At 40.5% G+C, this 14,292-nt stretch overlaps 1 protein-coding gene and 1 pseudogene across 1 annotated transcript in view; both read left to right on the top strand.

Annotated features, from left to right (window-relative positions):
• Positions 1–14,292, top strand: part of LOC105499235 (olfactory receptor 4F6-like) — an 84,925-nt pseudogene that overhangs the window by 17,950 nt on the left and 52,683 nt on the right.
• LOC112423159 (olfactory receptor 4F6) overlaps positions 13,987–14,292 on the top strand; it is a 64,333-nt gene continuing 64,027 nt past the window's right edge. Inside the window, exon 1 of the mRNA XM_024786898.2 lies at positions 13,987–14,050. The gene's annotated coding sequence lies outside the window, so the exon portion shown is untranslated. The remainder of the gene's footprint in view (positions 14,051–14,292) is intronic.

The raw sequence follows: 14,292 nt of genomic DNA, 5'->3' as shown, positions 1-14,292 counted from the left end.
TCAAATATTATTCTGGACAGTTTATAAAATCAATTTAACTTTGTTACTAACTGTCCTAGTTTGGTACTCAGGTAGTGAATCTGTCTATCATCTCTGCAACTATTTCATGGCTTTGTTTGTATCGTTAAAATGATTCTCCTTCATCACATAAAGAGGAAGAACCATATTTCTGCCTATGAATTTACCATGCAAAGAACAACATAAAATGACGATCTTTTTTTTCTGTCCTCATCCTGAAATTCTAGGCCACATACTAAACATCTCAAATATTTTATCTAATCAAAGCTAGGGCAGTCATACCCTATCTTGCCATACACTGAAACTGCTTCCATTGACATAAGTATTAAATTCTCTATAAACTCTAGAGCGTTCTAGTTTTCCTCTGGTTTGATACTCATTTCTGGATGGTTATTTATTTGTAGGTAAATGTAGAGTATATACTAAAGTTCCCGAGGGCACAGTGGTTTTATTTTTTGTTTGTTTTTTGTTTTTTGTTTTTGGTGTTTATTTTTATTTTTATTTTTTTTTATTTGTCTCAAGTTCCTGATCAAGACATTTGTTCTTCAATCTTCCTTGAAAGAAAGAGGAGGCTAGCCTGGCACAACAGGGAGATCCATGATCTCCTGACACTCTCAAACCAGGAGAGCAGGACAGGAAATGACGGTTTTGGTCACAGGCTGGAAGAGGACGGTGAATAAGCAGTTAAACTTGCTGTTGATTGTGAGGGCAGTGGGGTGGTCTTAGGGATTTTGTCTCCCAGGAACTTTATTTTCTATGAGTATATGTGAGGTCAACATGAGCAGTCTGTGTTTGTAAGGGAGTCTCTATTCAGCCTTAATCATTCAAAAAAGATGTGCCACACGTTTTCCCTTTCCTGAGAGCCCAGGTCTTGTCTTATCTCTGATACAGGAGGAGTTTGCTCTCTGTGTACTTTGTCACCAAGTAAATAAAAATCAAAGGTGGCCACATGACACCATTCCCTACACGAAATAATTGGCTATTTTGTGGTCTCAATAGAATGTATTCCTGTTTATTTCCGTAACTGTTAATTAACAAGTTTACCTACCAGAGTAGAAGTTCATGTGGTAATTAGTGTTCAGGGTAATTCTGATGTATGACTAAGCGCTGAGATTTCTAACTCTCAAGCAGATATTATGAAAACCTTCTCTTTTGGTGAATCCAAGTATATCTAGGTAAGAAGGAAATCTGTGTAAAGAGAGTGGAATATTTTTCTTATATATAGTTTAGTTCAAATTATCTTAAGTTTTCATAGCCTGATTTAGAAAGTTGTAAAAAATATGAAACAGTTAAGGGATAACATTTTTCATAATTCAACATTAGTGGGGCAAGTACACATAACAATATTAATCTTATTAATCTTGAAGATGTAACTTTCCTTAGAGCCGTACTCCTATGTCAGAAAAGACAGAATGGAAGGACAGTGTCTGAGATGCTACAATAATCTGATTTGGAATCCTTAATCCCATAGCTCTCCAAGGTTGATATGGCTGGCAGGGAAGTAGTCTTTTCCTCCCTTAATAATACATGAGCCTTCCAAAGAGAATATAACTTTCCTAGATAGAGAAATGTACTTCACCCAGGGAAGGCACTAGAGATTTTAAAAAGTCATTCTGGCCGGGCATGCTGGCTCACACCTGATCAGGCATGTGGCTCAAATCCCAGTTTGGGAGGCTGAGGAGGAGAATTGCTTGAGGCCAGGAGTTCAAGACCAGCCCTGGCAACACAGTGAAATCCCATCTCTACAAAAAAAAAAAAAAAATATATATATATATATATATATATATATATATATATATATATATATATTTTAATGAAGTGCAGTGGTGTGCTCCTGTGTGTGAGCTGGGGATGCCAGCTTCTTGGAAGGCTGAGGTGGGAGGATCACTTGAGTCTAGGAGTTTGAGGCTGCAGTGAGCTATGGTGATTGAGCCACTGAACTCCAGGCTTGGTGACAGAGTGAGACCCTGTCTCAAAACAAACAAACAAACAAAAAAACACAAAACAAAGTCATACTGAATAGAAAGAACTATGAGGTAGTATGATCATAGATATTCCACAGGTGCTAGTAGCCCAGTAATCATAAAGGGGACTGCTATAAGGCAGTTCTCCTTATTCTACTATGGGCATGAGAATTTAGCATGAGTGCCTGCAGGAGATTGTGATTTATTTTATTTATTTTATTATTTGAGACAGGGCCTTCCTCTGGAACTGCTGGAGTGCAGTGGAGTGGTCACAGCTCACTGCAGCCTCAAACTCTTGGGTTTAAGTGATCTTCCCACCTCAGCCTCTCAAGTAGCTAGGATGATAGGCATGCATCACCATGCCCAGCTAATTTTTTAATTTTAATTTTGTAGAGACAGGGTCTCACTGTGTTGCTCAGGCTGGTCTTAAACCCCCAAGCTTAAGCGATCCTCTTGCTTCGGCCTCCAGAGTAATTAGGACTACAGGCATGCACCCCCATGCCTGGCTAATGAGACTATGATGTTATAATAGCACATCATTTACAAGAGCCAGGGGTAAATAATTTTAAAAAATTCAGCCCTTGTTTCTACTTTAATTGACTGTTAAATTTTATTTGTTTTTAATATTTTAGAAATGTTACAGAGAGTGAATAGAATATTACAATAGTGAAAGAGATAAAAACAGATAATCTTTTTTTTTTTTTTTTTTTTTTACCTTGATCTTCTCATTTAAAATGTCTTGATTACTAATACGGAAGAGTTAAAGCTAAGGAGTTAAATCAAGAAACATTTAAATAGAACTTTGATCAGTTGTTCTCTATACATAATACAAATTAAAGAATAAGTTTATGTAACATAACTGGAGAACTGATTATATGTTATAGAAAAAATATTTTCTTAATATGATTTTCAAAAGATTATGAATTAGATGTTTCACATACTGACTTTTCTGGAATGGAAAAGCTGGTTATATGACCAATAGACATCCCTTGAAGCTTGCTTTGTCAGTGACCATTGCTGAAATATGTTTTGTAGGGTACTTCTGTAGGAGACAATTCTAAAACAAAAGAAAAAGATCTGCCTATTATTTTGGCTTATAGGGAGTATATTAGTCAGGGTTCTGTAGAGCGATAGAGCTAATTATATGTGTGTGTGTGTATATATATATATATATTTATAAAGGGGAGTTTATTAAGAATTAACTCACAGGATCACAAGGTTCCACAATAGGCCATCTGCAAGCTGAGGAGAAGAGGAGGCAGTCCGAGTCCCAAAACTGAAGAACTTGGAGTCTTGTGTTTAAGGACAGGAGGCATCCAGCACAGGAGAAAGATGTAGGCTGGGAGGCTAGGCCAGTCTGGTCTTTTCACATTTTTTTTCTTCCTGCTTTATATCTTAGCTGTGCTGGCAGCTGATTAGATGGTGCCCATACAGATTATGGGCGGGTCTGTCTTTCCCAGCCCACGCAAATGTTAATCTCTTGTATTAGGGTTCTCTAGAGGGAGAGAACTAATAGGAGATATATATATATATATATATATGTGTGTGTGTGTGTATATATATATATTTATTTCATTAAGTATTAACTTATGTGATCACAAGGTCCTACAATAGGCTGTCTGCAATCTGAGGAGAAAGGAGAGCCAGTCTGAATCCCAAAACTGAAGAACTTGGAGTCCAATGTTCAAGGCCAGAAGGCATCCAGCATGGGAGAAAGATGTAGGCTGGGAGGCTAGGCCCATCTCTCCTTTTCATGTTTTTCTGCCTGCTTTATATTCACTGCAGCTGATTAGATTGTGCCCATCAGATTAAGATTAGATCTGCCTTCCCCAGCCCACTGACTCAAATGTTAATCTCTTTTGGCAACACCCTCACAGATACACTCAAGATCAATACTTTGTATCCTTCAATCCAATCAAGTTGACACTCAGTATTAACCATCACAAGTCCACGTCTTGTCACCTTGAACCCATACACATCTTCTGAAATCATACATAATCTTCAAATAAAGACAATAATAAGGTCATAATTACCCCTAACATAATACAGCTATCCTTCATACAACCGGAAACACACCCATCCCCAACCCAAATACTATTACATAAAGTTAATCATACTTATATGCTTATATGAAGTCAATAAATCTTATGTCACATGATAAAGGAAAAGGAAATAAAATAAAGATTTTCTCAATACAAGCATATACCTGCAGAAACATGTTTTTAGCAAAAGAAGGAGGAAATACTCATGACAATTACAGCCCTTATTTCTGCAGTTGGTCAAGTGGTTGTAGCTGGTGTTGATGACTACCTTCTTCTACTACCCATTCTGTATTCCCTTTGCCTTCAGCAAGCACCTCAGCAGGTTGTGGTCTTTTTTTGGTGGAACAACCCAAACCTTCATTCCTGAGGAGTCTGGGCCATTTGTAATCTTGCCTGGATTGGGCTGTTGTAGTTTCCCATTGACCTTAATCACAGGGCATGCTAATACTAAGAGGCGCCCTAATGGATCTCCTGTATTCCATGCATACTCTTCCTGACCTCCTTTGTGGAGCACTAGACTGATTTCATCTTGATAGTCTGGATCAATCACCCCAGCCAACACTACAACTCCCTTCTTAACCTGTTGACTTAAAGGTAGGAGGAGCTAGGAGGACCCCAAAGTGTTCATGTGGCAATCTTAATTTCCAGTTTAATGGAATTGTTGTTGTGTCTCCTGGTGGCAGTGTTCCTCTCTCTGGAACTAAGACCTTTATCTAGGCCAGCGGAACATAATGTTGCGGGAACAAAAAGCGAAAATTTTGCTATGGTGATGGTGAGTGGCTCCCCTTACACTTACACCCCTTGATTCCTGGACCCATGAATCCTGGCTATGGGAGAAACAGTATGATATACTGAATGCTGATTCAGAGTATACATGGCCTTCTGGAGAACTTTACCCCAGCCCTGCAAAAGATTGTCACCTAGTTGGCATTGTAACTGTGATTTCAAAAGGCCATTCTACCGTTCTATCAATCCAGCTGCTTCAGGATGATAGGGAACATGGTAAGACCAGTGAATTCCATGAGCATGAGCCCATTGCCACACTTCTTTAGCTATAAAATAAGTGCCTTGGTCAGAGGCAATGCTTTGTGGAATACCAAGACGGTGGATAAGGTGTTCTGTGAGTCCATGGATGGTAGTTTTGGAAGAAGCATTGCGTACAAGATAGGCAAACCCATATCCGGAGTAAGTGTCTAGTCCAGTAAGGACAAACCCCTGCCCTTTCCATGATGGAAAAGGTCCAATATAATCAACCTGCCATCAGGTAGCTGGCTGATCACCCCAAAGAACGGTGCCATATGGAGGGCTCAGTGTTGGTCTCTGCTGCTGGCAAATTGGGCACTCAGCAGTGGCCATAGCCAGGTCAGCCATGGTGAGTGAAAGTCCATGTTGCTGAGCCCATGTGTAACCTCCATCCCTGCTACCATGGCCACTTTGTTCATGGGCCCATTAGGCGACGACAGGGGTGGCTGGGGAAAGAGGCTGAGTGATGTCCACAGAATGGGTCATCCTATCCACTTGATTACTAAAATCCTCCTCTGATGAGGTCACTCTTTGGTGAGCACTTACATGGGATACAAATATCTTCATGGCTTTTGACCATTCAGAGAGGTCCATCCACATACCTCTTCCCCAAATTTTTTTTGTCACCAGTTTTCCGATTATGCTTCTTCCAAGTCCCTGACCATTCAGCCAAACCGTTGGCTACAGCCCATGAATCAGTAGATAATCACACATCTGGCCATTTCTCCTTCCATGCAAAGTGCACAGCCAGGTGCACGCCTTTAAGTTCTGCCCACTGGGAAGATTTCCCTTCACCACTGTCCTTCAGGGATGTCCTAGAAGGGGGTTATAGTGCTGCAGTTGTCCACTTCTGGGTGGTGCCTGCATATCATGCAGAACCATCTGTGAACTAGGTCCTAGTCTTCTCTTCCTCTGTCAATTGATCACAGGGAACCCCCCATGAGGCCATTGGCGCAGCCTGGGAGAGAGAAGGCAGGGTGGCAGGAATGGAGATCATGGGCATTTGAACCACTTCCTCATGTAACTTACTTGTGCCTTCAGGACCTTCTTGAATCCGATCATGTATATACCACTTCCATTTGATGATGGAATGCTGCTGTGCACCACCCACTTTATGACTAGATGGGTCAGAAAGCATCCAGTTCATAATAGGTAGTTTAGGTTGCATGGTGACTTGATGACCCATAGTCAAATGTTCAGTTTCCACCAGAGCCCAGTAACCGGCCAAGAGCTGGCTCTTGAAATGAGAATAGTTATCTGCAGGAGATGGCAGGGCCTTGCTCCAAAATCCTAGAGGGCTCTGCTGTGGCTCACCTATGGGGGTCTGCCAAAGGCTCCAAACAGGATTCCTATCTGCCCTGACACCTCAAGCACCATTGGATCTGCTGGGTCATATGGCCCAAGTGGCAGAGCAGCTTGCACAGCAGCCTGGACCTGTTACAGAGCCTTCTCCTTCTCTGGACCCCACTCAAAACCGGCAGCCTTTCGGGTCACTTGATAAATGTGTTGGAGAAACACATCCAAATGAGGAATGTTTTGCCTCCAAAATCCAAATAGGCCCACTAGGCATTGTGCCTCTTTCTTGGTTGTAGGAGGGGCCAAATGCAGCAACTTATGCTTCACCTTAGAAGGAGTATCTTGACAGGCCCCACACCACCGAGCCCCAAGAAGTTTTAATGAGGTAGAAGATTGCTGAATTTTAGTCAGATTTATTTCCCATCCTGTGGCATGCAAATGTCTCATCAGTAAGTCCAGTGCATTTGCTACTTCTTGCTCACTGGATCCAATCAGCATAATGCCATCCATGTGATGGACCAGTGTGATATCTTGTGGACACGAAAAGCAATCAAGCCCTCTTTGAATAAAATTATGACACAAAGCTGGAGAGTTGATATGCCTCTGAGGTAGGAGAGTAAAGGTATATTGCTGGCCTTACCAGCTAAAGGTAAATTGCTTCTGATGGGCCTTATGAGCAGGAATGGAGAAAAAGGCATTTGCCAAGCAGTGGCTGCATACCAGGTATCAGGAGATGTGTTAATTTGCTCAAACAATGGAACCACATCTGGTACAGCAGTTACAATTGGAGTCTCCACTTGGTTAAGCTTTTGATAATCCATTGTCATTCTCCAAGATCCATCTGTCTTCTGCACAGGCCAAATGGGAATGTTGAATGGGGATGTGGTGGGAATCACCACCCCTGTGTCTTTCAAATCTTTGATGGTGGCTCTAATCTCTGCAATCCCTCCAGGGATGTGATATTATTTTTGATTTACTATTTTTCTAGGTAAAGGTAGCTCTAATGGCTTCCATTTGGCCTTTCCCACTATAGTAACCCTAACCCTACCAGTCACCAAACCAATGTGGGAGTTCTGCCAGCTGCTAAGTATGTCTATGCCACTTGTGCATTCTGGCACTGGGGAAATGACCATAGGATGAGTCTGGGGACCCACTGGACCCACTGTAAGTCAGACTGGAACTAAAACTCCATTAATTACCTTACCTCCATAAGCCCCTACTTTAACCAGAGGACCATAATGACATTTTGGATCCCCTGGAATCAATGTAAGCTCAGAGCCAGTGCCCAGTAGTCTCTGAAATATCTGATCATTTCCTGTTCTCCAATGCACAGTTACCCTGGTATAAGGCCAGAGGTCTCCTTGGGGAAGGATGGGAGAAAGATTCACTGCATAAATTGTTGGTAATGTAGTAGGGTCCTCCCTAAAGGCAACCTGGCTTCCCCTTCATTCAAAGTGTCTGTAAACTGGCTCAAGTCTGGAAATTGATTGAGGGACCATGATTATCTGTTTTTATAATTGAAATTAGTATTTTGTCCATTTGACCTAGAGATTTTCTCCTTATATAAATTAAGTAGGAATGCAGTAGGTTTCCTATCAATTTCACTTCTAGGACCACTGCGGTTAGTTAGCCAATGCCAGAACTCTACATGAGTCAGACTTTTCCGATTGCTGCTTTGCCTCTGCTGTCCATTACAGTAGCTACACCCACCTTGTCTTTGGTGATTGAGTGCCACCACGTGGCCCCTGCCACCTTGGGTTCTAATTATTCCCATTGTATTTAATTTTGTAGTTGAGTGACTGCGGGTCCTACTGTTAGATCTGACATACAGAGAAGAGCAATTACTTACAGGGCTCTTCAAAGATGCAGGTTACCTCGCAAATCTATTTTGCAAGCCATTGGTCAAAGATATGGCTTCTGGACCCTCCCAGCTGGGATGAGTAGATCTAAAGTGACTAATCCACTCCACCATCCCTATCTCTCTAAGCCTTTGGATTCCTTCCTCTACATTAAACCAAGGAAGATCAGGCATTTCCAGCTAGCCCACAGTGGGCTTTCTTTTACATCATATTTCAGCTAACCACACAAATCAACTATTAGAACCCTTTTTAACTCCCCAAGCTGCAACATTCAATGCAGGGTCCCTACTTAGTGGGCCTAAATCAATACATTCAGCCTGATCCAACTCTATATTCCTTTCACCATTATTCCGTACCCTTAATATCCATTCCCATGCCTGTTCTCCAGATTTCTGTTTATATAAATTAGAGAACTCAAACAGTTCTTTTCAAATGTAGCGCACCTCCTCATGGGCCATACTGTCAACCTCACCTCTAGGGGCCCACCGGGGCTTTAGTATAGTTACAGGTCTCAAAGTAAACAGAAGTGTTGGGGGTGGCTTCTGAGGATAATCAACATTATCTTGCCTCGCAACTGCTTCAGGGCAGACCACTGTTGCATCACGCAGCACACGGTATATCTCCTCTGACAAAGATGGAAAGGCTGATGGCAGCATAGGTCGCAGAGGGGATATTGCCACTACTTGGGATGGGGAAGCTGTTCCTTCTGGCAAAAAAGGTTCATCAGAGTTTACAAACTCAGTGTCCCCAGCCTCATCAGGTTCTACTCACACATCCCCATTCCAATTTCAGGGTCCCATTCTTTTCCAATCAATGTCCTCACTTTAACAGTAGACACATGGGGAAGCTGTGCACGCATCTTTTATTGCAGGTCAGCCACTAGCATAATAAGAGCTTGTGTCTGTTTTCCCACAATTTCAGCTCTTTCTCTACAGGAGATAAGACTCTCACTCAGGGAGTAAGATTTTAGCAGATTTGAGGCTCAGTATCTGCTTCTGAAGCCAGGAGACAGAATCCCTGTGTTCATTTTCTTTTATCACTTTGTCCACTGGACTTAGGAACAACCAAAAGCTTCATTATCTTCCTTCGTTCTCCACATATGGTCAAAGGTATTACGTATAGAGTCACTAAACTCCTTGCCTCTCGTGAGCAGTGAATCAGGAGTGTCAAATGCATTTATGTTGCATAACTCTCTAAACAGTTCACACCAAGGACTATCAGTGTTCACTGTACTTATAAGTAAAGTCCTTAGCATTTTTGGGTCTAATCATATTAAGCAGCCAACTCCAGAAACCCCAAAACCAATGAAAGAACTCCATCTTCAATATTTTGTTCCTCTAGAACCACTTCTGGTACCAAAATCTGTATTAGGGTTCTCTGGAGGTACAGAACTAATACGATACACACACACACACACACACACACACACACACACACACACACACACACATATGTGTATATATGAGTTTATTAAGTAAGCTGAGGAGAAAGGATAGCCAGTCCAAGTCCCAAAACTGAAGAAATTGGAGTCAGATGCTTGAGGACAGGAAGCATCCAGCACTGGAAACATGTAGGCTGGGAGGCTAGGCCAGTCAAGTCTTTTCATGTTTTTCTGCTTGCTTTATATTTGCTGGCAGCTGGTTAGATTGTGCCCACCAGATTAAGGGTGGATCTGCTTTCCCTAGCCCACTGACTCAAATGTTAATCTCTTTTGGAAGCACCCTGACAGACACACCCAGGATCAATACTTTGTATCCTTCAGTCCATTCAAGTTGACACTCAGTATTAACCATCACATCTCCTTTGGTAACATCCTCACAGATACACCCAGGATCAGTACTTTGCATCCTTCAATCCAATCGAGTTGACATTCAGTATTAACCATCACAGGGAGCTCTTGAGTGTTTCAAGAAATAGAACCAGCCATTTATTTAAAGAAAGTAGTGAAGAAAAAAGAAAGTTTTCCTCATCAAATAATCTGAGAATACCCCAAGAGTCATTTCAGCTTTCTATATTTCTTTTAAAATGATAGTGCTAGGTCAGACTGATTCAGGCAAAGAGGACGTGATTTCCCTCCTTTCTTGTTTATGATTGCAATCATTCTTTGGAGAATATCCCCCCAAATCTTATAATAGATGTTTAGAAGCTGAGAGAAAAAATTTAATTATCTAAATGCTAAAACAAAATCCAACACTATTTAAATAAATGCAACAAAATACAAAAATCAACAATAGAAAAACCATAATGGCTAGCATGCAAGTAAAAATTACCAGGCATGCAAAGAAGCACGAAAGTATGATCCCTAGAAGAATAAGTCAACAGAAACAGAACTAGGAAAGATAGAAATGATGAAACTATCAGAAAAGATTGTGAAAGGCTTGTAAAGAAATGTCACTAACTGCTGAAAATAAGTAACAAGGAGAAAAATTTCACGGCAACCAAATTAAAAAAAAATTGCCCACAGAATGAAAGCAAATGGTTTCTTATCAGAAACTATGCAACTCAGAAGACAATGGAGAAATATCATTAATGTTTTAAAAAACAAAGCAAAACAAATCTACTGTCAATCTAGAACTCTATTCAGTAAAACTATTTCTCACAATTGAAGGTGAAATAAAGACTTTTTGAAACAAACAAAATCTTAGAGAATTAATCTAATGCAGACCTAGACAAGCAATATCAAAGTACTTCGGGCAAAAGGAAAATGATACGAGATAGAAATTTGGATGTTCATAAAGAAATGAACAGCAGGGTCATGCCTGTAATCCTAGCACTTTGGGAGGCCGAGGTGGGAGGATTATTTGAGGCCAGGAGTTGTAGATCAGTCTGGTTAATACAGAGAATCCTCATCTCCACACAAAATAATAATTTAAAAAATTAGCTGGGTGTGGTGGCATGCACCTGTACCTGTAGTCTTAGTTACTTGGGAGGCTGAAGCAGGAGGACTGCTTCAGTCCAGGAGGTTGAAGCTGCAGTGAGCTATGATCACCATTGCACTACAGCCTAGGCAACAGAATGAGACGTGTTCTCTCCAAAAAAAGTGCTCTAGAAAAGGTAAATATCTAGGTAAACATGTATTATGAAAATGGCAAATATGTAACACTAGAAATGGTAAATATGACTGTCCCTGCTCCTTAAAAACTCTCTTTAAGTTTCTGCACAGCAAAGGAAACTATCAATACAGTGAACAGACAACCACAGCAAGGAAGAAAATTTTTGCTGTCTATGCATCTGACAATAGTCTAACATCCAGCATCTATAAGGAATTCAAACAGATTTACAAAAAAAATACAAACAGCCCCATAAAAATGTGGGCAAAGGACATGAACAGACACTTTTCAAAAGAAGACGTACATGTGCCCAATAACCATATGAAAAAAAGCTCAACATCACTGGTTGTTAGAGTAATGCAAACCAAAACCACAATGAGGCTGGGCATGGTGGTGAGCACCTGTAGTCCCAACTACTAAGGAGGCTGAGGTGGGAGAATCGCTTGAACCTGGAAGGTGGAGGTTGCAGTGAGCTAAGATGGTGCCACTGAACTCTAGCCTGGGTGACAGAGGAAGACCCTGTCTCAAAAAACAAAACAAAACAAAAACCCCAGAACCACAAAACCCACAATGAGATACTATCTCACACCGGTCAGCAGAATGGCTCTTATTAAAAGCCAAAAAAATAACAGATACTGGTGAAGTTGTGGAGAAACAGGGATGCGTATACACTGTTGGTGGGAGTGTAAATTAGTTTAACCATTGTGGAAAGCAGTGTGTTGATTCCTCAAAGAGCTAAAAACAGAACTACCATTTGACCCAACAATCCTATTACTGGGTATATACCCAAAGGAATATAATTCATTCTGTCATAAGGATACATGTATGTATGTTCACTGCAGCACTAGTCACAATAGCAAAGACATGGCATCAACGCAAATGCCCATCAATAGTAGACTGGATAAAGAAAATGTGGTACATATACACCATGGAATATTATGCAGCAATAAAAAAGAATGAGATAAGGTTGTTTGCAGGAACATGGATGGAGCTGGAGGCCATTATCCTTAGCAAACCAATTAAGGAACAGAAAACCAAATACTGCATGCTCTCACTTATAAGTGGGAGCTAAATGATGAGAACTCATGGACACATAAAGGGGAACAACAGATGCTGGTGCCTACAAGAGGGTGGCATGTGGGAGGAGGGAGAGGATCAGGAAAAATAACTAGTGAATACTAGGCTTAATACCTGGGTAACAAGATAATCTGTACAACACATCCCCATGACACAGGTTTACCTATATAACAAACTTGCAGATGTACCCCTGAACTTAAGATAAAAGTTAAGGCTGGGCACGATGACTCACCCCTGTAATCCCAGCACTTTGGGAGGCCAAGGTGTGTGGATCGCCTGAGGTCAGGAGGTCAGCCTGTCTAACATAGTGAAACCCTGTCTCCACTAAAAATACAAAAAATTAGCTGGGCGTGGTGGCATGCGCCATAATCCCAGCTACTAGAGAGGCTGAGGCAGGAGAATCGCTTGAACCCAGGAGGCGGAGGTTGCAGTGAGCTGAGATCGCACCATTGCACTCCAGCCTGGGCAACAAGAGTAAAACTCTGTCTCAAAAAAAAAAAAAAAAAAAGATAAAAGTTATAAAAATCCCAAACTCTCTTTAAAATACTGTTGGCCAGATGCAATGGCTCATGCCTGCGAGCAAAGTGAGCAATGGCTCACGCCTGTAATCTCAACACTTTGGGAGGCTTAGGTGGGTGGACCTCTTCAATCCAGAATTTTGAGACCAGCCTGGGCAACACAGCAAAATCTTGTCTCTACAAAAAATACAAACATCAGCCAGATGTGGTTGTGTGTGCCTGTAGTTCCAGCTACTTGGGAGACTGAGATGGGAGGATTACTTGAGCTTGGGAGGTTGGGGCTGCAGTGAGTGGTGATCATGCCACTGCACTCCAGCCTGGGTGACAAAGTGAGAGCTTATTTCAAATATGAAAAATTAAAAACCAAAACCAAAACTGTTTAAAAAGAAAATAATAACAGTAGGTTATGGAGATAATGGCATATGTAGAAATAAATTATATGACAACAATAACACAAAGAACAAGACAGAGGAAAGAAACTTTTTGCACTATGTGTGAAGTAGTATAGAATTATTTGAAGGCAGACTGTGATAATTTAAAAAAACATGTATTGCACACTTTACAGCAAGAGGTAAACAAAACAAAACACCAAACAAAAACAGAAACTCAAGCAGACAAACACTTAAATGAGTTTCATAAGCCAATTCCTTCTAGTAAATTTATACCTATTGGTTCTGCTTCCATGTTTGAACTCTGACTGATACACAGGTGCATACCCATCATGCCATCATCTAAAAAGAAGGGAAAAGTAGACTTCTAATGTGTTCTAAAGCATAGTAGAATGTAGATTAGTTTGTAATTGAATTAGATAGTAGAGCATTGTTTATTAAGCAACATATGTTGGTGTACTTAGGGTACACAATATATTGTATAATCAACATTACTAAGTACACACAGGAAAACCATGGTCAGAAAAATTAGAAAATTTAAAATGAAATATCTCATTACAGTAGAATTTCTTTCCAACAATAAAAAATGAAAATGAAGGTACAACCAAAGTAAATTTCTAAGTAGCTCATTTGTTGACCAAACAACGAGAGACATTTACCAATGATAAATTAATTAAATCTTGTTTGATTGTTACAGCCAAAGAAAGGTGTTCAGATCAAGTAAATCTATTTAAGACGATAGCCTTTCAATAAGAACAGTTTTTTGAAGATTCAAGGACATTGGATCAACAACAATAGTCAATTAAAAAACAAGGTAAGTTATATCAAATGGTTTCCTTTGGCTCTTGATAGGTTGACAGATATTACCAATACTTTTCAATTGTCATTAATTTTAGGAGTCAATGCCAAGTCTAACATGGCTGAGAAATTAGCCTCTATTAATAGTTTATGTGGAACATCTATAGGTGAGAATATTTTCAAAGTTGAGAAAACACAAATTCAGTGTAATCTGAAGTGGAATTTGCTGAGATATGTCACAAATGATAGTGGTAAAAA

This window comes from Macaca nemestrina, chromosome 7, assembly GCF_043159975.1.
Source record: "Macaca nemestrina isolate mMacNem1 chromosome 7, mMacNem.hap1, whole genome shotgun sequence".
Lineage (NCBI taxonomy): Eukaryota > Metazoa > Chordata > Mammalia > Primates > Cercopithecidae > Macaca > Macaca nemestrina.
Note: the sequence above shows the minus strand (reverse complement) of the source record. Positions and strands in the feature narration are given on the sequence as shown.